Consider the following 24,466-nt stretch of genomic DNA (forward strand, 5'->3'; position numbering starts at 1 on the left):
AATAGTTACATGTTCAAATTATTTAGAAACTATTTTTCTCTGTGATATAAACTAAAGATGAAAAACGGTTTATTTCCAAATTTCTTGCAAATTGTTTCATTGCCATTGAATAAACCAAGCTCATTCTTGAGATTTCTTGCACAGAGCTTAGTTTTTAGATTCTTATCACATATTTGAAAATTGGTACTTTTAACTCTCATGTCTGTGATAATTTCCTTCTATTTTGTTTTGTTTATATTGTTTTCCAGTTACATTTATATAGTTTTTGCCTGTTTCCAGTAGTCCTAATTATCTTTTTATTGTGTTATATTTTGTATTTGCAATATTATTCTTAGAGATTATATGATTTGGGGGATGACTAAATTTTTTTCCAGGATAGTTGATATTTCCCTGGGAGTACTACCAAACCCTGGTGAATAATCTCACTTGAACATGTGAGATGTTTTGAATTTGGGCTGCAGTTACTGACTGGGATTATTTGCTTCTGATTCCCCTTTATCTCTAGGTTGAAATCTTTCAGATTTGAACAATAAAGTTTTCTCCATCCCATTCCACCTACTCTTAACACCACCACATAGCTGACTCTAAACCTCAATGATTTTTCCCTAGAGCAACTAAAAAGGCACAGTTCAAACTCTAATAAAATCATGTGCCCCAAATTCAGCAAAGTCCCAGGAAAAGCAAAATATTTATTGTCCTATGACACTGAGGTTTGTTGAATGCTTATTTTGTGATTCTTTTTCCTGGAAATAACTATCTGATTCACTAACTTGTGCAAATGTTATTTACTTGTCACTAAGTAAGGTAGGAATTATTCTGAAGAAAAGTTGAAATATTCATTTTGTTGATATTGGTACATAAACACTTATTTGTAAATCACTGTTTCATTCTACTTTATATAATGTAAGGGGAAATCTGATAGTCATCTGACTTTCATTAAAACAGTCACTTTATTTATTTATTTATTTATTTATTTATTTATTTATTTATTTATATTTATGGCTTGTGCTCACCTGTTTGACTAAGTATTTAAAATCCCATCACTCAAAACATGTTATTATTGGAACGTTAGTGCACTAGCATTTAATTCACAATAATTGTGTAGGTTAAAGGAGCTGTATTTAACTATCCAAATATATGGAATTAATATTATATCAATCACCATTTACAACAAAAATGACACGCAGATTTCAATATTCTAACTATTCTATTCTATAGAATAAGTTCAAGTATAAGTAAAATCAAGAGAGGTTCTAGTAAGATAGCAATCATGAAGTTTGTCATTATGCAATTCTCTTGTGGTCCTGACAATTTATATGCTTCCAGTGAAACATGAGAATAGTTACTTTTTCAATTATTAAAATGGTTCTGTGATGAGATTATTTTCAATAGAAATCTTATTAATTAAAATTGATATTTAACATTTTTATTGTATGGATTTAGAGAAAGCACATTTGTATAAATATAAAACCATACTAGTTATGAAGTTATAAGAAATATGTCATTTGTGTCTATTATATTTGATTAAAGATAATACATCTAATGTTTAAATATTTATAATATTGCTACTGACTTTAACCTGTGCAGTTTTCAGTTATGATATGCCAGTAGAAGAATTTCATATTAAAGCCATTTTAAATGTATTCATTAATTTTACATAAGTAACATTTTATGTAAGGGAAGATGGTTTAAATTTTCAATGAAGGCTCAATCATCTATTAGTATGTATTTAAAATTTAAAGAAAATAAAAATAGAGCATTGTGATTTTTAATGAATTTTTTTCAGATATAGTTTTCATGCCTAGTTTTCATTTTTTTTTTGATATTGCATATGAAAGTATAATGAAGGGGAATGTCTAATACTTTTTTGCTTCTTGTGGTTGTTGAGAGCGTGTACACACTTTCCTCTGGATTGATATGGGAGCCATGAACTAACATTCATATGACTTCAAGAATTGAGTGGAGACACTCCAGGAGTATTAATTAACATTAACTCACAGTTGTTTAGCCACCAATATACTAAGCTCTTTGATCTTGTGAATATTTCATCTGAGAAAAGGTTGAGTTCACTTACAGATAATATGGGCATACTTCAGAATAAATTCTTTCTGGATTCTAGAAGAAGCCTTACGGCATGTACCTGCATGGATTGTCTCCCTGATTATCATTTTGTCTTTCTAAAATATATTCTAAAATATACTTTCTTAATATGGGAGCAAAAATATGTGTGTTCATCTGGATTTTTTTTGAAGAACATAATTCTTACTGTTTAATGCTAACATCTCTCTTGCATACATATTAAGGTTTTTTTCAATATGTTTTATAGGATTCCAAATTGTTTTAGGGCAATGTTCATTTTACTTGCTTTATATAGTACTTCATATCATACCACAGACTGAGTACTGAGTTTCTGAAAAGTGTTGGTGGTTGCTCACATATCAGCTTATTGCACTTCCCTAGGAAGCATATATCAAATACTTTAAAGGAAATAGGATTAAGTGCTTCTCCTTCTTGTATGAATGACATAATGATGGGGATTTCTATAAACTTTCTGAAATCACTAAATGTTTACTAACATGTATAAGAACTGTAATGGCTAGCATACCCAGGTTCATTAAAGAAAAAAACATTAGTCACCATTAAGGAAATATTTGAAAATGAGGCAGTTTTAGAGTAAATTTTACAATAATGCTACTAATTTGTTACTCAGTCTTATTTTCTTCTTTTCCTACAGTACATTTGCACATATAATGGCTCATCTGCTGTGCCTTTCTGTCCAGCTACCTATCGTTTAGACATTTATGAATTGCTACCCATACTAGACTATAGAATATAATAAAGTATTTTACACTATACTATTTTTATGGTATTTTTCCTACCTCTGGTAAGTTTCCATCCTCTAGCATAGGAGGATATATATGGTGACTTTCTAATGCCAGTAAATCTATATCCTAAAACAGACAAGCATTTCAAATCCTTAGTATCACCCCAAAATCAAAATATAACTAATCATCTTTTTCTTCAAGAATTCTAAATGGGGCTGGGGATGTGGCTCAAGCGGTAGCGCACTCGCCTGGCATGCGTGCGGCTCGGGTTCAATCCTCAGCACCACATACAAAGATGTTGTGTCTGCCGAAAACTAAAAAATAAATATTAAAAAAATCTCTCTCTTTTTTTTCTTAAAAAAAAAGAATTCTAAATGAACTAGCATGTTTTACTTGCTGACAACTAAATCTGACACACCTCTTTCCTTGGATAAAAGTAACTTTTCATTCTGGGCTAGGACCATCAGTTGAGGTAGAATGAAAGAAAAAAAAATGTTAAGGTGAAAAGTTTTGTAGTCCAGTAATTGCATTTTCTCCCAATAGCTAATTTCCACTTTCTAATCTTAGAATATTTCCCTTCTGTGTTTCTACCTTAGTTCCTGTCGTATTCAATTTTAGAATGCATTTGTTTAGTCTTAAAACATTTTTAAACACTTTTTTTAAGAAACAAGTTTTTGTCTATTTGAATTTTAAATGAGTCCACTGCTTTAGGGGTGATAAGGAATATGGCATGAATAAGCAATCCTATTTTCTCTGCCAATTTCTGTCATTGGTGGCAGTACAATGCACATTTTGATCAGCAGAAATATATCAAAGTTGCCATAATTAATAGAGAATTCACTTTACCAAACCTTTAACTGTAATTTATTTCAGTTACAGAATAAGTGAACTTGGAGTAGAATAGTTATCAAACCCTTTCTGTATCCTCTGAGGCTACCAGCAGTGGGTCAAATCTAATTCACTCACCAGCTGTGCCCCAGCACTTGCTCTTAGCAAATTTTATGCACACGCAATTTCATAGAATTCACTTCCCATTGTCATTGGGTGCAAACTTTTGTCACTTTAGTCATTACATCAGCTCAAGGTGAATATGTTTCCCATAGCACTTTGGTGTGTGCCCTGAAAACCTATATGCTTGCTCACTTCATGAATTCAGTAGTCCTCATATTCCTCTTCCCTTTCCTCCTTCTTTTTGTTACAAAGAACTATATAGTTCATTCTAATTCTCCCTAAAAATTCTGCCAACTATCTCCACAAATGCACACTCCATGGAGTGGGTCATATCACCATTAATCACTATTAAGGAGTAATTAACAGAGATAGTCTAATCATCACAGATTGTTCAGCTCTGGGGTATTCTTTAATTGTTCAGTCATACAAAGTTCATTTGCCTGACCATATAGCAAGGCCATTGCCTACAGATCAAGAATGTGAATACAATATCCAAATACTTCCCAGAAGATAGAGGCTCCAATTCCTATGCTAAATAAGCACCTCTAGTGTCTTGCTTTGTCTTCTTTCATCAAAATTTAGCTAGAGAGAACATATATATTCTTGCTGGTTTCCAAATAGCAATACCCCCCACCCACCAATCAAGAATTCTCCACTTACTTTTCCTCAGCAGGAAGAGACACACACAACACAGCTCTCAGGGAAGGAAGGTTTTGTGAAGTTTCTGTTTTTGACACTATGCACAGATAAGTAGCTACTCCTGAACCTCTTTTCTGGTGGATGCTTCTGAATATATCACTTCCACGTCATGATTTTATTTTTTATGAGACTTTTTTTTTTTTTCAGGTCTCTCTGAAATCATGGAAAACAAGACCAGAATTCCTAATCTCAAATTCATCTGATATTCTTTAATAACAATGGTAAGTTTGCACCAAAGTGCAGTAATAATAAGTAAGTCATGGTCTTTCAAATGAAATGCAGTGAGGAACCTAATGTAGGTTTCTAGCTCAAAACATTTATAATAGGACCTATTCTAACTCTCTGTCCAGGACTCCAGTCTGTATATATTCTGGTATTCCTAAAATCAATGAGAAATAAGATCATGAGGACCTCATAAAATAGCTTTGATACTATTCTCTGTGTTGATGTGAGACAAATTTATATGGCCATACCAGTTTATATTGGCTTGCTGCCCATCATGGACTGCCTTGTTAGTATCGGGTTATTTGCTGTTAACTCCTAGCAACCATCTGCCTTGCAGATTGTCCAGGCAGTAAAATTAAAAATGTAATTAATAGAAACTAAGTTTCTAGCTTCAACAGTTTCTTTAGTTCAAGCAAGAATGTCTCTTAATGTCCTGGAAATTGGAATTGCTTTGATATTTAGTTAAAAAAATCATGGTTTCTAATTTTAAAATGTAGCCTGCATTTCTAACTTTAAAATTTTGTATGACTAATGGAAACTAATCAAAGGATGGTCTTAGTCAACTAGGGAGTGAAACAAGTGAAGGCAATATATTTCCCTGCATGTGCATTGTCCAACTCAACAGTGCACTCATGTAAAAGTGGGGCAAACACTTGGATATTTCCGATGACGCTTTCCAGTTTCTGACTCCATTTCTATTTTATTTCCTCCAACCATGGATGGCACCTCTACATTGGTCCCCACTTTCATATCTGAGAACTCTCGGTCACCATCCTATCTCATGCAGGAATTACTGTACCTTGGTTCCCAACCACTTCATTTTGTACATGGCTTTCGTCATTGCTTCTTGCTGCTTGCCTTCTTTGTTTTTCTGAATTATATGGCTTTAATTAAAGGAGGCTAAGGCAGATCTTCTTTCAAATATTTGTCTTTCTAAATCCTGATCTCTATAATTGAATTTGAATTTTCCAGATTAAAACAAAGAGAATGAGTTTGCCAGGACACTTCAAGAGCAGGGAGTGGGCCTGTGGTATTCTGTCTCCAACCCCAAATCTATCTACTCCTTAATAAGAATCATCAATGTCTTTAACTTCCCTGGTATTCAGATATCAGCTGAGCAATCAACTAAAGGACTGCCAAATGAAGCTGGTAATCACTTCCATTCCTCCCATTTATTTCTTCCTTTTCTGACTTCTTAATTTGCTAGGGCATAGAGCTTTTTTCCCATCACTTTATCCTGTACACAGTAACTGAAATAGTCCTTTCCTCTTGCACAATATTTGACTTCCCAAGAACAGATTTTTTTTTTTTAGGGAGGTGTGCCAGGGACTGAACCCGGGGGCACTTAATTAGTGAGGCATATCCCTAGATCTTTTTTATTTTTTATTTTGAGTCGAGGTCTCACTAAGTTGTTTAGGGCCTCCCTAAATTGTTGGGACTAGCTTTGAATATGTGATCCTCCTGCCTAAGTCTCCTGAGCCACTGGGATTATAGGTGTATACTATATACCAGGCAAGAACAGATTTTTCATAAGGTATTCAAATTAAATAAGTTCCCATATCTGCTCCTATCACTGAAACATTTTCATGTTATATAGTATAAAGTAGGTGTGTCTTTCTGATCCTCCTAAAAGCAGCCTTCGGTCTGGGTCTCTAGAGCATATACTATTTTTTTTTCAGATTCTATGTGAGTGATATATCTATATATAGATATATCAAGGATATATCTATATATCTATATATCAAGGGACCAACAATTGCTTCTTTGAATAAAGATTTATTGAGTCCCAATTATCCACTATAGTTGATTAGTTGTCACTATCATAATGAGTCTGCTCACAAAAGTTTTCAGCCACTTGGTTGCTGATTATTTACCCAAATGATCCCCTTTAATTAGTAGTTTCTAGAAGTAGCAATATGCTTCCCTGGTTGCCAATTCTAAATATCCATACAGAGATTTATCCATTAGCCAGATGTTGATATTTCTTCATCAAGGGTCCCAACTCTATGATACACTATTCTTGGGTAAATAGTCACCTTTACCTTTAGCTCCATGTAAAGATTTCATTTTCTTCATTATGACTAAAGATCTTAGAAATAATATGAGAGTGAATATGACATTGCCCCAAATACTCATGTAAGCACGAGATTGTCTCCAGTTACAGGAGAACTCAGCCTTGAGTTCTTCTCTATTAATGCTATGGCTTTGGTCTGGAATGATAACACAATATCATTTGACTATTTCCCTTTTTCCTGTTTTTTTTTTATTTGTTTGTTTTTTGTCTTTTCACTTAACCATTTCTCCCAGGTCATTCTAAATCTATTTCCTACATATTTTATTGATTAAATTTATGCCCCATATTCTATAAATGTTTCACTTTCTCATAACAAAGATAGTAAGTAGCCATCCTGACATCAAATCTTCATCATATTATCTTTCTTTTTTTTTGATAACATTGCTGCTGTTATTCTTACATTATCTCTATTTTGTTTAGGTTAATTCAGTTCTATAGTAAGGACATTGTTATTATGAGTGAGTACTCACAGAATCAATAAATTATCAATTTACCAAATGAAGCTTTCATGAATTAGAGGCTGCTTGGAATCAGATATTATTTATCTAATCATAGGTACAAACAATCAAAAGTCAGAGTCAAAGCAGAAATTTACTGTGCAGTAGATTTGAACACAATGATTAACAACTGTAATTGATACATGCAATCCTCTTCCAACAATTAAGGAAATATTATTCTTAAATATATGTAGAAGTGTTACAAGATGTGACCACATACTGGGACAAAAAAAATGATTTTACCAAATTTAAAGAATCGATGTCATATGCACCACTATCTTTGTCTATGGTGTGAAGAAGTTAAAAAAGTCAATGAAAGCTAAAATAATAAAAAGTGATTTTAAAATATTAAGAAATTACTGAAAGAAAATATTCAGAACGGATTTTAAAGGTCTCAACAGTAACACATAGAATGAAATGTAGTCTTAAATGTTTGTTATATAAGAAAAAATCTAAAAGGATAAAAAGTTTCAATTAGGATTAAAAGTTTCAAGAGTACTAAGTTCTGGGGGTCCATCCCATAGGTTGGTGACTATAGTTAGCAATAATATATATTCAAAAAAATGCTGAAAGACTGGATTTTAAATGTTGTCAACACAAAAAATGGTAAGTAACTGAACTGATGAATATGGTAATTATCCCAATTTGATTGTTCTCATGTATACATGTATGGAAAATCACATTGTACCCTATAAGTAGAAATAATTAGTATTTGTCAGTTAAAAATAAAGTAAATTTAAGAAAAAAAATTTACTATAGGACTGAATTAACCTAAATAAAATAGAGAAATAATGTAAGAATAACAGCAGAAACTAATGATAAAAATTAAAAAGTAACTGTAAAGAAAATCAACAAAAGCAAAAGTTCACTTCATAAAAGTAGACAAAACTTTTGATATAATTGAATAAGAAAAATGAAGACACAAATGAATCATTAAAAGTGATCAAGGGGTATATAATAGAATCTATGATGAATATTCAAACAATAAAATATTAAATAAATGATTTTGTTGTCAATAAAATTCAAAACTTCATATATTCCTGAGGATGAGTAGGCAAAAAGAAAGAACCAAGACTATCAAGGATATGTCGAAATTAAATTATGTGTTTCCCTCAGAAATCATAACCATATGCTAATTTCCCTTGGTTTGAAGTCTTACATGTGGACAATAAAAACATTAAATCATTTAAAATAAAATAAGAAAAGTATATGTGCACATATATTGGAATATAAGATTTTGACCTTAGAATTGCATGATAATAGACACACAGAGAACAAATCCTTGGTGCAATTCTGTGTAGAATCTGGGGTTTCTCATGATCCTCCCTTTTTTTTTTTTTTGAGAATTTTAGCTTCTTTTCCATAATTTGACTTTGGTCTTGATTTCAATCTCTGTATTTAGTCATTGGTGATTTTTGTAGCTATTAATAAGATGTAACTGTATTTCTAAAACAATGCCCTCTCATTCCCTTTACTTTTTATGTTGAATGTTTTTATTAGTACATTTTAGTTATATATAATAGTGAAAATCGTTTTGACATAATTACACATGTGTGGAATATAATTTGCTCCATTTCAGTCCCCAGAGCTTCCCCTTTCCCATCCCTTCCTCCCTTGCCCTATTCCCCTTCCTCTACTCTTCTGTGTATTTATTTTTTAAAAATTGATGCTTCATAGCTGTACATAATGGAATTCTCTGTGGCATATTCATGTAAGCACATAGAATAATTTTGTCTATTTCACTTTTTGTCTTTTGGCAATCCTGTCCCATGTGCTCTCTTACTCTGACACTCCCATTGTCTTACTATGGGCTATTTTATTACCCAAAACTCCAATTTTAGTTGTACACTTACTTTGGCCACTACGTTGGTACCCAGCAATTAATTCCAATTAACCATTCCCAAAATTTGTGGAACTGTTCCCTCTCTGCATTAAATTTTATAGGAAATAATAATTTTTTAAATACTTTTGTACTTTCTACTCCACTCCATTGACACTCTTTTGTTTTCTTATAATCCATCAGTAGTAACCCTCCCTTGAGTAAACCTGAAATGTATCACCTTTATTTTTTCCACTCTTATGATAATAAAGGGAAAAAATTAAGTTCATTATCACTCACAAATGTGCCCTTTATTTTATACAGTAAACATAGCATCTTACATATGTGATTGTTAACCATTCTAGACAACTCTTTCATGATCTCACCAGTCACATCCATGACTGATTACCCTCATGACCTTATCAATTTCCAAATGCTACACTGTCTAATACCATCACATAGTGGGATAGAATTTCAACGTGAGTTGTTTTAGGGGGATACAAATATTTGGTCCATAACACTATTTGGACTTTCTTTTCCGGTTTTCAGGAAAACACCCTAAAATATTTGTCACTACTTGCTATCTTCAAAGCTATCTCCCCTAATCTCTTAAAATTCACTTCCAATAGGCTTTCTCCTTCACCAATATATCATTGATTCAAATTTCAGTGATGTATGCAAACTAGTATCTAACCCCGCTGTTTCTAAACATTACCTTTGCTCTGGTATTCATGTGGCAACCAGAGTTAATATTTTAAAATGTAATTTTGCTAAAAACATATCAATACCTTCTTATTCTCACAGAGTAAACATGAAGGGCTTCATAAAAGTCTGTGAAACCCAATGTATGTAATATGTTAATCTTGTACAGATGCATATGATCATATGCAATAAAAATTTTATAAGACTTATTTGTAATATTCAATACTATAGAGGCAAAAATAAAATTTTCACATGATGAGGTCATAAATTAAGATATATGTACTCTGTAAATATTACAAAACAATGAAAGGTTATGAATTATAGCAACATGGGAAATATGATAGATTTCAGAATTCCAAAATTAAGTGAAAACAAAGTTGATAAATGTTATATGTAGTATAACCTTATTATAATTCTGAACATGCAAAGGAAGTAATACATTTATTGGGATTAATATACAGGCAAAAGTGCTATTTTTAAAGGCATGGAATAAAAAAAAACACACACACAGCATGTAATTTCTCAAGTGCAGAGAAAGATTTTTAAAATATGCAATTGTAGGTACATTGGAAGGAATGACATAGATTGTAAGATTAGTTCTGATTCACAGGAGTTTGTTTTATTATTGCCTATAATTATTATAACCATGTGTGCATATATGCATATACATATGCAGATATATGTAAATTCAGACAAAGCTATTTTATGACATCTATTAGGTATTTTCTCTGGTTAGTCTCCTGTTTTCTAGTAATCTAGCATATAGTAAATACTATAAATATTTGGGAAAACTTTTTTGTTCCCTCATTGTTTTAGTTACATTTTTTGTTGCTATTACCAAAAGACCTAAAAATAACAATTTAGAGAAGGACAAGTTGGTTGGCTCACAGTTTCTGAGGTTCAGTGCAACACTGGACAACTTGGAAGCTCTGGGTCCAACATGAGAAGGAGCAACAAGGCAGAATGGCGTAGTAGAGGAAAGCAGCTGAGGACATGGTGATCAGGAAGCAGAGAAAATGTTTCACTCACCAGGGACAAAATATAAACCCCAAAGGCACACCCTTAGTAATTTACTTCTTCCCACCACACCCTACCTGCCTACAGTTACCATTCAGTTAATCCCTATTAGTGTATCAATCCACTGATTAGGTTATAACTCTCATAATTGATTGAGTCATTTCACCTCTGATGGTTCTTACATCGTCTCCACATGAACTTTTGAGGGTTCACATCATATTTAAAACATCACACTCTTCCTTTGTATCTGCATCATATTTCCACCACAGAAACAAGCAGTAATAATAAACATCAAAAATAATAAGAAGAATCATTTGATTACTACAACACAGCTAATTTAATAGCACAAGCCTTCATTCAAACACATTCCAAAACTGCACTGAAAACTCTTTTTTTGTGGTATAAATAATAATTAAACTTTTTGTAAAACGTATATCTAACTATATTAATTATTTCTTTTGGTTCAGAGATGTATTAAGCCACAATAGGAGGAAGACATAGCACTTGGTGCTTCTAGGAGGAAATATGCTGCATTAGGATAGTGTGGGCAAATTGGATGGTTTTTAGAAAACAAAAATATCACAAGAACTCTTTGCTACTTCAGAAACAGAAATCATTATGCTTAGTAAGACTGGAAAAGTATAGATCATTATTTAACTACCTGACATTGGGGGTGAAATAAATATGAGTAAAATCTCCAAACTTTTGTACCCAATGTTCATAACAGTGTATTAAAGGAGGAAACATGCTAACAGAGATGCAGGGAATCTCTTTTAGTCTGAGGCTTAGCCTGTTCTAATTTCCCCTACAGGAGCAGCCACAAAAGGTTTATATGATCGTGGTCACCATCATTAGGGTGGACAATACACTGAGAGAAATGGTGTATACTGAAAGTAGCACATTCAACGGGGCTTCCAACTTGGCATAATGTAATATTAAATTTGTAATTCTCTACCTTCTTTCCAACCAGTGTATCTAAATATGGTACTTTGCATATATTCAGTGGATTTTTAAGAGAAATCTTAAAAATGACTTTGATTCTCCTCTCACACAAAATGCCAGAATTGAATTAGAAAAGTGGGAAGCTCATTTTGATACAGCTTAATTTGTGGAAAAATAATAGAGTCATAAACCAAGATCTGAATCCCAGTTCTGGAAGTACACTAGTTAGGTTATCTGCTTTCTATGGACTTTGTATGACTTAATTTGGAAATTAACCCAACTACTTTGAAGAACTAAAAGTAGAAGAAATGCCTGGAAAATAATAAGTATCCAACAAATGGAAACTGGCACAGGCATTCATAACTGTGAAAAATGAAAGACTCTCACAACAGATACTATGTTCTTCTTTTCCTTAAAGAATTTGCTCAAAAAAATGTAATAAGAACCCCTCTGTTAGTGAAGTATATTTTAGGTACCGTGTGTATATATTTTCTCTCATCTTTTTCACCTTTATTTGGCCAATGAGGTCAATGTATTTTCTACTTTGTTTTAGACTCTGTGGTATAATAAAATCTAAATGTATTAATTACTAATAAATAGAAAGCACTCAATTGATGTTACTTATAACTACTATGCGTATATCCATGTGATTCACTTCTACAGCATGTTAAGATAGCCAATGAACCATTGTACTTGAAATTATAAAAGATTCAAAACATATTAAATGGAATATTCAAATAAGTAATATAATCAAAGGACTTTAATTTTTTAGGCTTATATTTCAACAGCTATTGGCATATTTTAAGATGAAATTAGCAAATAAAACTTTATAACATGAAACAACAATAGTGTTAGAAAAATAATCAATCTTTACCATTAGTCATTTCACAAAATAATTTATTCTAATTATTAAATTATGAGTACTGTTTAGAGTTTACCTAAAATATACATTATAAATACGATCATATTTAAATGCCTCAAAAATAAACTCAAATACAATGGACAATATTCTAAATTTTACTATACATGCTTTTAACACAGAACATGAATGGCAGAGGTAAAAAAATATAAAAAGAAAAAAATCAAATGCTACCATAAATTTAGAGGGATGCAGTGGTAGAATTTGGAAATACAATATGGTAGTTTACAATATGGCTCCTGGAGCTGGATAGTCAACATCTGAATCTTGACTCTACTCCTTACAGGTTCTGTGGGTTTGTGTACATTCTTCTCATTTTGGATATAGTAAAAGAGCTCTGGAAATTATGTTCCAACATAATGCTTATATATAAATTCATTCTTATATCATCATTTTTCTGTGTGTAATATAATTCTTTTACAAATCAAATCAAATTCTCTCTGTATTCATATGTATTATTATTTTTACACATATTTATGTTTGTAATATTTACATGAGTATATTGAAGGCATGTATACAAATTTACATATAAATTTATATATTTATAAGTACCTAGTTGTGTATATAGCACGTGTGTGTGCGCGTGCACACACACACACACACACACCAAGAACATTTCTTGATATACTACACTGTCAAAATACAGTCTCCTTGGATGTAATATAATAATAGCTTAGAAATATCAGGCACATGCTATATACATAAGAATTTGATATACATAAATGATCATGCATTTAAAATTAATTACAAAATACGGATGCACATTCTTTTCTTTTCTTCAGCTATTCCATTAGAGATGTTGTGGGTATTTCAAAGAATGAATCATTATTCTTATTTATTAAAAAGTACAGCACAGCATAAAAATGTGAGTTTTTTATATAATTGTAAAATCTATGAAGATAACTTTTATACACCATTTAGAAATGGTTCCATCCACTTGCATTCTGAGTTTATTCATAAAATACATAAAGCTCCTACACTATATTTTCTCCTTCTTTCTTCTCCATAGGGGCAAATGGTTATAAATATTTACCATCTGCTCTAAGACTTCTGGCCATAAAGACTGCAGTTAAAACTATTTTAATAGCTCAGTTCAGACAAGAATAATTCCTTAATTTTCATTTCTTATAGGGTAAGTTAATTAAATTCATTAAAGCCATTTTATCATTCCATAAGGCTACTGAGGTTTCTGTTTGCTTCCATTTTAAAATTCCAGACTAAAATTTTACATATCTATTATCTCCATAATTTCATTCTTACACACTATTTTTCAAAGCATATGGTTCACATGTTTAGTAGTAAAGTTTTAAATATTATATTTTAGATAGTAAACTGTTACTAAAATTCAAATTTTATTGATACTGAGTGCATACATATCCAGTGAGGAAAATAAGTCATCTAGGAGTATGGTCATGTCTGGCATCATGCTGAAAGCAGTGTGCATGGGGAACATAATACACAGGACTCCAAATTGAAAAATATAATTCTTAAGCTGCTGATTCTATTTTGGGAGAAACCTCAAAAAATTCATAAATTTGTAATGTAAAAATACTTTGTAGGGCAGAGTTATAAATATCCACAGTGTATAAATTGTCAGTGCTTTGTTTTAAGTTTCTAGCTGAGTGGTAAGTGTGGCTTGTGAATTCAGCTTAAAAAATACTTTGGGGAAACAGAGAAAATGAGTTTGGGAAGATAGGCATAGGCTTTTTGGAGGCATTTTTAATGATTAATAAAATTTGTCAAGTTGAGAAATAAAGGAATACTGATATATCAAAACATCCCGTAGATTATTCATGTAGTGATTCCCTAAACTCATGAGTGACTCAAAATTTAATGAATAATTCTGCAGGATACTCTAACATTTCAAACCAAAAGCTCATTCATTTATTCAGTTGACAAGAATTTATTGATTGCTGACTATGTGCCTGGGAGGATATAGTGGTATTCAAGATAGACTGAGCTCATCTTATAGTGGGAAAGAATCAGAGTCATGGACAGTGTGTGATATAGGGCAGAACAAGGGATGGATAAAGTCCTAAGAGAACACATAAAAGAAGCATTCATTCATCTCCTAACATTTAGAAAAATATCTCAGTAAAACAGATACTTGAACTATACCGACATTATAAACAGATGTGTGTTGCTTAATGAAAATGTACATTCATAAGCAAAGAGATTGCACATACATAGTCTCAAAAAATTTTATTCATTCCCTTTGAAATTTTTGCATCTCCCAACCAAAATATTTGAGTTAATTAAAATATACACCAACTATGGTTTAGCTGTAATTTAAATTTAGTGATAATTACAATCTGAAATATTTTGAAAACTTCAGCAGTGGTGGATGCATTTCTTTTGGAAACAAAGAAACACAATCAATGCAGATTTTTTCTGAGTCTATGCTTGCCTCTTAATAAGCAAATTTGTTTGAAATGTGTTGAAGATATGTTCTGCCTTTTTGTCTGGTCAAACTATGCTATCAATTTTTCTAAAACTGTAAACATTTTTAAACCAGAAAACTCCATTTTCTGCAAGACATAGAAATATTCATGTGTTTTATATTCAAAATTTCTTTAGTACAACATTGTTTCAGTTTTCAAAAGCTGCAAATGCATACATATAATAATGGCATACTCCATGTAAGTGATATTTACCCCCTTCTCTTATGAAGTCATCTACTGTTTGCATCATATCCCATTTCTTTTTGATAACATTTGAGTCTCCAAAATTACAAATCCAGAATTACACAATGCATTTATATTAATGAAATCTTATAAGGCATATGTTATAAATTTAGAAGGGGGCTGGGATTGTGGCTCAGCGGTAACGAGCTCGCCTGGCATGCACAGGGCGCTGGATTCGATAAAGATGTGGGTCCACTGAAAACTAAAAAATATATATATATATATTAAAAATTCTCTCTCTCTCTTTAAAAAAAGTATTTAACTCAATTAAATGTAATTAAATTAGCATTGAATCAAAAATGTAGATTATCTTATTTCTGAGATAGAAAATAATTTCAAATCAAGACTATTTGGAAAATAGAAGTCACTGAACTTTTAATCACTCCCTTCCCGATCAAAACAAAATTGTGTGATCTACAAGTATGAGAACCTACATTTGAACACAATGAGAATGCAGGACTGGGAATGTGCCTCAGAGGTAGAGTGCTTACCTAGCATGCAAAAAGACATGAATGAGTCCAATTTCCAAAACACACACACAAAAAAGAGAGAGAGATGCAAAAATGAATAAAATTGATGTCAGCAAAACCAGAATTTATGAAGACTGGTGAGGAGTCTCTCTTCTTCAATAATCCATGTGTTCATTCTTTTTTTGCACATTTTGAAGAATTTTATTTTCCATTTGGACATCCATAGTACTAGGCTCTGGGACTTCAACAGTTAACAAGATTAATATTATCCCCAAACTTTCAATATTGTACAAGAGAGACAATTTGTACAAACAAGAGTAAAAATGAATATATAAATATGCATTACAGTTAATACAAAATATTGAATGAAAATATGAGATTACAAGGACAGACATTGTTATTTCTGATTACTTGATATTTTCTGAAAATGAGGTCTATCTAGAAAGCACTAATACCACTTTTAGAGAAAGGTGATTCCAGGAGAAAAGTACTACCTGTTTGAAAGCTCTAAAGCTGAAAGAAGTGTGGCACATTCATGGAGCTGAAAGGTAGTCTATAGAATGTGGCATCTGGGGAGCAGATGAGCTATGTAGGAACAGGCTGAGTGGGGCATCCCATTTAAGTTGACTGTTTTGTATTTAGATAAATGAAAGCAGTAGCAAATTTTAAAATGACAGATGCATGGGGAAAAAAGCAGGTAAAGCTTAACTATTCTAGGCAGTTTTGTGAATGGCTTTCTGAAAGGAAGCATCTTTGGAAGTTTCAACAAAGCTAGATCATTTTATAACAAAACTTAAATCTGGCCTTCTATTTGTTCTTGGCATAATTCTTTCAGAATGAGGATAAATTTAATAGAAATTAAAGTAAAACAGTGTATTCATGAACTTATATTTTTATAGTCTAGGGGAAGAATAGAAACAAAGCATTTGAAAATGATAATTTTCTAGAATATAAAATGATTTCTGTAATTTTTTTTAAAGGAACGACTTTCAAATAAAATCTTCAGTGTTAAAATGTTGTACATTTTTGCTAAAGATTAAACACCTTTGACTCTGTATGCTGTCCTATTAGACTCCCCCAAAAGCTTCATAAAATTTAGTATTAGGTCCTAGAGAATGGACTAGGAGGAGAATCACATATTCTGTTAATGTTACTGACTCATGTTTATTGTTACTTTTCCCTTCTATATTTATTTTGAAGCACAGATAGAAAATAAAATACACTGATAAATGCGAATTTGGTGAATCTTGAAAATTGCACACATCAGGAAATCATCTCACTTTGGCAATATATGGTTGCAAACATTTGTATAAGTGTAGCTCAGGAGTGTCATACTTTTGCCACCTTCTATTGGTCACAATAATAAATCTAATCCTGTTAAATATTAGAAAATGGACTCTACCTTTTCATGATTGGGGATGAAAAAACACATTACAAGGTGCTTAGATTAAAGGAAGGGGAATAATCAAAGCCATTTCTTAAGTATATCTACTATGGTGTGTTTATCTCAAGAAATCCTGTTCAACCATAGTCTAGTGATTAGTGCAGTTAAAAATTCCAGTGGCAGTTCTTGCAAATTTCAATCATTCCACATCTTCACCAGTTATTGTTTTTTCTTAGTTTTCACTAAACACCATTGATAATTGTCACATCCTGCACAACAGTTTATTCAGAGCTACATGGACTGGTTAATGAGGGGATTAGAAAAAAGACAAATAGACACAAAACTAGAAAAAAAAGCCAGGGCTTGGTGGTTCAGCCTGCTGCTGGTAGAGGAAGACTGACTATGAGCAAGCTTGGCATGTTTATTATATAGGTTTAAATATCAGAAGTATTTACTGCAAGAAAGCTTCTTCAAGATAAATAAAACCAAAGCTGAGGGTAAAAGCAGTCCAATTAGAACTTATAAGCTTGTGCCCATAATTCTTTACCTCTCAGCAGCAGATATTTGAACCCACGTTTATGAAAGAATAAAATTCCTTGGCTATCAAGCAATTTCTCTTTGAACAGGGCATCACAATACAACTGGGTTGTTTTTGCTAGGTGCCAGTGCATGGAGAAATTCCCAAGAGCTGTTACCTTTGTCTTTGGGCAGTTCAAAGACCCATAATTCATTCACTGCTCCTGAGAGATAATTTAAACTTCCTTTTCATTTTGAGCCCATCTTATCAGTAAAAAGAAAATTCTCAGTGAATGATATTTCTGAAATATTAAAAGACTTAGAAGATGAATGAAAAGAGACCAATAGGAGCAATCTAGATGCTAATGATGGTAGTGGAGTTGACATTGTAACAAAATCTCAGACAATAAGTTTGTAGTTGAAAATAACTTAAGTGAATTTTCTAAAAATAAAAATCAGTTAGTAAATAATTATTTTAAAAAGTAAAGGAAAATATGGGATTTTTTTATACAGTTAGTCATTCAATGGCAGGGAATATATGATTTAACATTTTGTTACAAGAATTTAAATCAATCCATCTTGCTAAAATAAACAGCAGCATACATTCATTTGTTTTATTTTAAATATTTTTCTACACCAAAAGGTATCTAAGGCAGTTTTTAAGTGGTCAAGTGTTGAAGGCAGAAATGCACAAAGAAGTTTACTGGAAAGGAAGACATGAAGTACAAATGAAAAAATAATGATTATGCTAACAATTCTAATTTGTGCTTATAAATCTATGGTAAAAATATTTTACAACTATAGAGCAATATAGATGATTGGATTTTCTTAAATGGAATTGTAAGCTGACAAAGATTTCAAAAGTATTATCTTTTGGCAATGTTAGTGCAAGAAAAGCATCGAAACAATGATAAGCTCCAAGTATGTATATTGCATTTTTATGAGACAAATGAAAAAACGAATTAGAAGCAATGATAAATTAGAAACTGTATGCACTCAATTGGACTTATGATTTTTTTTCAGGGTTTTGTGTAACACTTGAAAAGCAATTAGGTGCATTTATATCATAACAGCACTGAACCCAAGGAAAATATGGATCAAAATCTGGTTGTTCTTTCTTTGAATTACCATTAAAATTTCTAACCCAGATGGGTGAATTGGTGCATGCTTGTAATCCCAGGACTCAGGAAGCTGAGGCAAGAGATTTGGAAGTTCAAAACCAGCCTCAAAAACTTAGTGAAGCCCTAAGAAACAGAGCCAGAACACACACACACACACACACACACACACACACACACACACAAATATGGGGATGTGGCTCAATGTTTAAATGCCCCTAGGTTTATATAGTATAAAAATAATATTGTATATTATTGGGTACTAAGAATGTCTCTGTTTGCTTTGAATTCTTCCTTCCCAACACATTTATTCAAACTTTTATTTTGTGTTTGTAGAAAATTATTGATAAATACTTGTCACCCACCAGCCTGCTAGCTTACTTTGCTGCCAAAAGAAAATATTGTTATTAATGGACATGTTCAACCTAATTTTTTAGCATGTAAGTGTTCTAAAAAATTATATGTATTTGCACAATGAGATGCATGTTTTTATAATACAAGAAAATTTCAGAAATCTCTAATTCTAGGGAGGCAAACTTCAAAATGAGAAAAAAAATCTTTTAATGTACTTCAAGTAAAGAATGAAAACATCTTTTGTGTTTTATTTTTCTTTTAATTTTTTTTGTAGTTGTAAATGAATAGCATGCATTTATTTTATTTGTTTATTTTTATGGTGCTAAGGGTAGAACTCAGTGCCTCACACATGCTAGGCAAGTGCTCTGCTACTCAGCTACAGCCCAAGTCCACAACTTTTGTTTTTAATAGACATTCTGCTTCATTTCCTATATCATCATTTTTAGGTATTATAATTAATTTTTGAGTTAACCTTATTTTATATTCAACATAATTTTTAAAATTTTCCATTTATACACTATGTGTTAGTTTTCCAACTGACTTGAATAATTGTTACTGTTTCCATTTTCCTTACAGAATGACAAAAACAATAATGCATAGAAACTGTGATAATGATAGATTGGAGAAAACAACAGGATAATTCTCTATCCTGAAATTCATGTACATATTTAGATTTCAAATACAGTAACATGAGTAAAGTAAGAATATTTAGAATTTTTTAAAAAGATTTGTACGTAAGTCACCATTTATGAAAAGTTGTGTACTGATGGATATATAGAACAATAATGGAGTCAAATGACAACCATATTGAACAATGCTTACATAAAATTAAGCACAATAATAATTTAATATTCTGAAAAAGTATAGCCAAATTGTATACTTAGTGTTGACTCTGTATTTAAAAAGGTTTTTGGTATGAGTACAACAGTAAATACCATCTTAATAAATTTTTGAGTAAGAGCAATAAATTTACATATAAATTTACATTATATGGGCACTGAAGATCTTTGGAATTTACTCATCTTATATCAAACCTTATATACATTGAGCAAAAATTTTCTGTGTCCTTTTCTTCTATGAGGAGACTCTGACAGTGCCCATTCTTTTTTCTATCTCCATGAATTTAGTTATTTTTAGATGCTTCCTGTAAGTGAAAACATCCAGGACTTGTCCTGTGACTGGATAATTACACTTAGGAGAATATCTTTCAGGTTCATCTATGAAGTGACAGTTCCAATTTTTTTCTCATGAGTATGAATAACATTCAATTGTGTGTTTGTATCCCCACTTGTTTACCCATTCATTAATCAATGGTCATTTAGATTGTTTCCATGTTTCTATTATTGTGAATAGTGCTACAATGAACATGGGAAGGCTATTATTTAATTGAAATCCTAATTTCAAATTTGGGAGGACACATACTCATAGGTAGAATTTATGGATAATATGACAGTTTTAAGTTTTGTTTTTTGAGATACTTTCTTATTGGTTTTGATCATGACTCTATCATTTTAAGTTCTTACAAACAGTATGCAATGGCATATATTTTCCATATAATTGTTAGGATCTTTGTGTTTTTGACACTTGCCAATTAAACAATTGTGAGGTAATAGTGCATAATAATTTTAATTTGTATGTACTTGATGAGTAATGGTATTGAATATCTTTTCAGACACCTGTGGGCATTTGTACATTTTCTAAACTTTCTCTCAGAGTCAAGTATAAAAATATAATAAAATTAAAATTGATGATGGAGAAAATATATAACTCATAGCTTTATAGATTTTTACATATTTAAATTAACACTAATTAACATGAGAAATTAGCAATCTGTGTATTGACATGTATACCTCAGGCACTGCAGATGTTTTAGATTTCAGTAACTTGTTTGGAAGGTAATTTTTATGTACTATCCAATGCTCAGCTGTGTGTCTGTGTTAGTCTAGAAGATATCACTTACTCCCTAATCTGTGTTATAGGTTTTTTTTTTCTATAAATGAACAATTCAGACAAACCAGAAGATTTTTAAATTTTATTTCTGTGTGAGGAAGTTATTTCTTCACTGATAGGCTAGGTGTTTCTGTTGTTGTTAATATCTAATATACAAAATGCATAATTTCATACTGTTGTGAGTTTTTATTCTAAAACCAAAAGTGACCTAAATGCAGTGATTGGCATCTGAGATAGTAGTGAGGTATTAAATGTCAAATTGACATGTTGGATCTCTCCAAAAATCTTGAGAGGCCTGTAAGTATACTATGTACTTTATTGTACACTTTGGTTCAAAATATGAGAAAATTGAAATTTTTTTAGTAATTTGAACAAAAATAAGGCACACTAACCACCAAAACAAAGTGATTAATGCTTTTCAATAGAAAATTTAATGTACAACCAAACATTTGTAATCAAAATCAAAGTCTCAAATGTTATTTAGCTTTAGCATTTGTACTTTATTATCACAATAGCCACCATTTCTTTAGTACTAACACTTTATGTGTTTTGTGTAGTCACATGAGCGCTTTGTGTGTATTTTAAAAGGTTTGTTTTATATAACTTTATCTTCTTTGGCAGATCATAAATAACTATGGGCCAGGGATTTATCTGTTTCTTTTACTTTTCTCAAAGCAACATAGAGCTTATCTCAAGAGCTTTATATTCAGTTAAATTTATCTTTGGGTCAACTTGGAATCCTATACTTTGAATTATTTATGAAGCTACTGGTTATTTCAGTAATGCACATTGATTAAAATTTAGGCATGAAATAAAAACGTAAGATGATGAATATCTATTATCATATTTTCTTAGGTTGATAAACCATTGCAAACTTAGCTACATTTCCTATGTCCTAGAAGCCTAAGAAAAGGCATAAAAGTATGAAAAAAATAATATTTTCAATATTCAATGAAAACAATAAACATTTTATAACTTTCTTATATATTTCATTTTGGTTTCTTAATGTACATATTTTGTGCCCACGGAAGCAGATATTAATGTAATGCAGTCTATGGGTCTGACAGGGAGATAAGAAAATTCATTTAATCATAAACAAATATTGAGAAACTACACTAGATATTGAAAATATAATCTGTGAAGCTAGAAATAGTGTTTAAATACTGGATTGGTGGACCAAATCTGTTTCTAAATAGTTTGCAAAGTTCTAAAAACTATGCCTTATTGGGCTTCAGTTTTTGTTTTAAAGTGATGGCTTTGAATGACATTTCATTTCAAGATATTTGTAAATTTACAAATCTCTGATGCTATTTGAGGTGAAGAACATTAACTTTACTAATGGGATCCCTGTCTCTTAAAATATCTTTCCTTTAATATTTTGTATTTTTTCCACGTGAGTAAGCATTTTCTTTGTTCCCTCTTTGCAAATTAAAGTACAGAGATTTAGAACAATGCTGCACACATAAAATTGTAAAAACAATGTGTGTGCTGTGCTTTAATGTATTTCTCTGAAGTACACTAGCCAAGAATATGTCTGTTTCACCACAACTGAATTGATCTTACCTCATTTTTCTTGTGCTTTTTATAAAACCGTGGTTTAAAATTATGATTTTTTTATCTTGTCCCAAAGTTACAATTTAGCTAGCTTTTCCAATTCAATTCTTTCATTAACAAGATATTACCTTAAAATTTAAATAAATGAACCATACAAATTATTGATTAATATTTACAAAGTGAACGTAAGTGGGAGATTTATTTTATTCAAATATAGATACATGACAGTGGTTTTAAAAATTATGATTCCTAAGAAATCTTTTTTATAGAAAATAAAAATAAAGCTGGTGCTGGGCACAGTGGCACACACCTATGATCCTAGCAGCTTAGGAAGCTGAGGCAGGAAGATTGCAAGTTCAAAGCCAGATTTAGCAACTTAGGAAGAACTAAAACAACTTGGTGAGAGCCTGTCTCAAAAAAAGAAAATTTTAAAAAGGGCCTGAGGATATGGTTCAGTGGTTAAGCATCTCTGGTTCAATCCCTGGTACCAAAATAAACAAACAAATAAATAAATCTGGATACCCAACTACTAAGGCCAGTGATCAGTTTATCTACTTGATATAAAAAAATGCAATTAATATTTTTTACTAGCAAAAATAGGGTCATCCTTGTATCTTATTTTTAACGTTTTCTTTGTACTCACGAACTTTTTAAAGCTAGTGTCTTTATTCTTCAGTCAGAGTTGGGAAAAGTATGACTTATGATATTCAGAATTTCCAAAATTTGCAATCCTATAAAGTAGCAGATCTTGGAATCATTCCAATACCTCCTGACGGAAGTCTTCTTATCCCCCCAAATGCACAGGAGTTCCCTGATGGATTCCCGCTACTCTCATCACTTTCTTTTTGCAATGGTTCCCTACAGATCAATAGAGTACATTTTGTAAACTCGTAAATCTGCAAACTCTCAGAGTCTCCTTGTCTGTCAGCTTTTTAAAAACTTTCTCTGCTCTAAACTATCTCTATATGTTTTTGGGAAAATAAGAAGTTGAGATTCAACATGGAAATGTTGAAACCAAAGGCCATTTCTCTACCCTTCCATTTCTTTCACTGAATGCAAAAATATGCATGCGTACACACAAAGGTTGGTGTGAATGCTTATCAATTTGATCATATTGATTTTTACATCTAAAATATTGTGATAGTGTGCTACATTGTAACTCTAAAATACATAGGATATTGAGAATTTATTTATAAGGCTTGTGCTATTACCAACATTTTCATATGTACAGTGTTCTAGGCATTGCAATAAATATTGCACATATCCTCAAACAATTCTTAAATTACTGCTTTGAAAGATCTGTGTTTTGTATTCATTTAAAAAGATGAGAAAAATTGAAGCTTCCTAGGGCTTCCATAACAAATTACCTCATTCTGTGTGGTTTAAACAAGAAAATTTATTTCCTCACATTTCTATAGGTTTGAAGCCTGAGATACAGGTGTCAATAGGTTTGGTTTCAAATGGCCTCTCTTATCTTACAAATGTCCACCTTTTTACTGTGTATTCACATTACTTTTCTCTGTGCATGAAAGTGTCTGGTGACCTTCTTTGCCTGTGTCCTTATCTCTACTTATGAGGACAACAGTCATAATGGAGAAAGAGTCATTCTAACAACCAATCCAGGTAGTTAATTTAAACTTAATTACCATTTTAAAGGGCTTATAACTAAAAACTGTCATATATTCAGATACCAAGATTTCAGCCTGCAACATGACTTTTGTGGAAACATAGTACAGCCCTTTGCAAGCAATCATAAAAAAACTGTG

The sequence above is a fragment of the Marmota marmota genome, unplaced genomic scaffold (genome assembly GCF_001458135.2).
Source record: "Marmota marmota marmota unplaced genomic scaffold, marMar, whole genome shotgun sequence".
Taxonomy (NCBI): domain Eukaryota; kingdom Metazoa; phylum Chordata; class Mammalia; order Rodentia; family Sciuridae; genus Marmota; species Marmota marmota.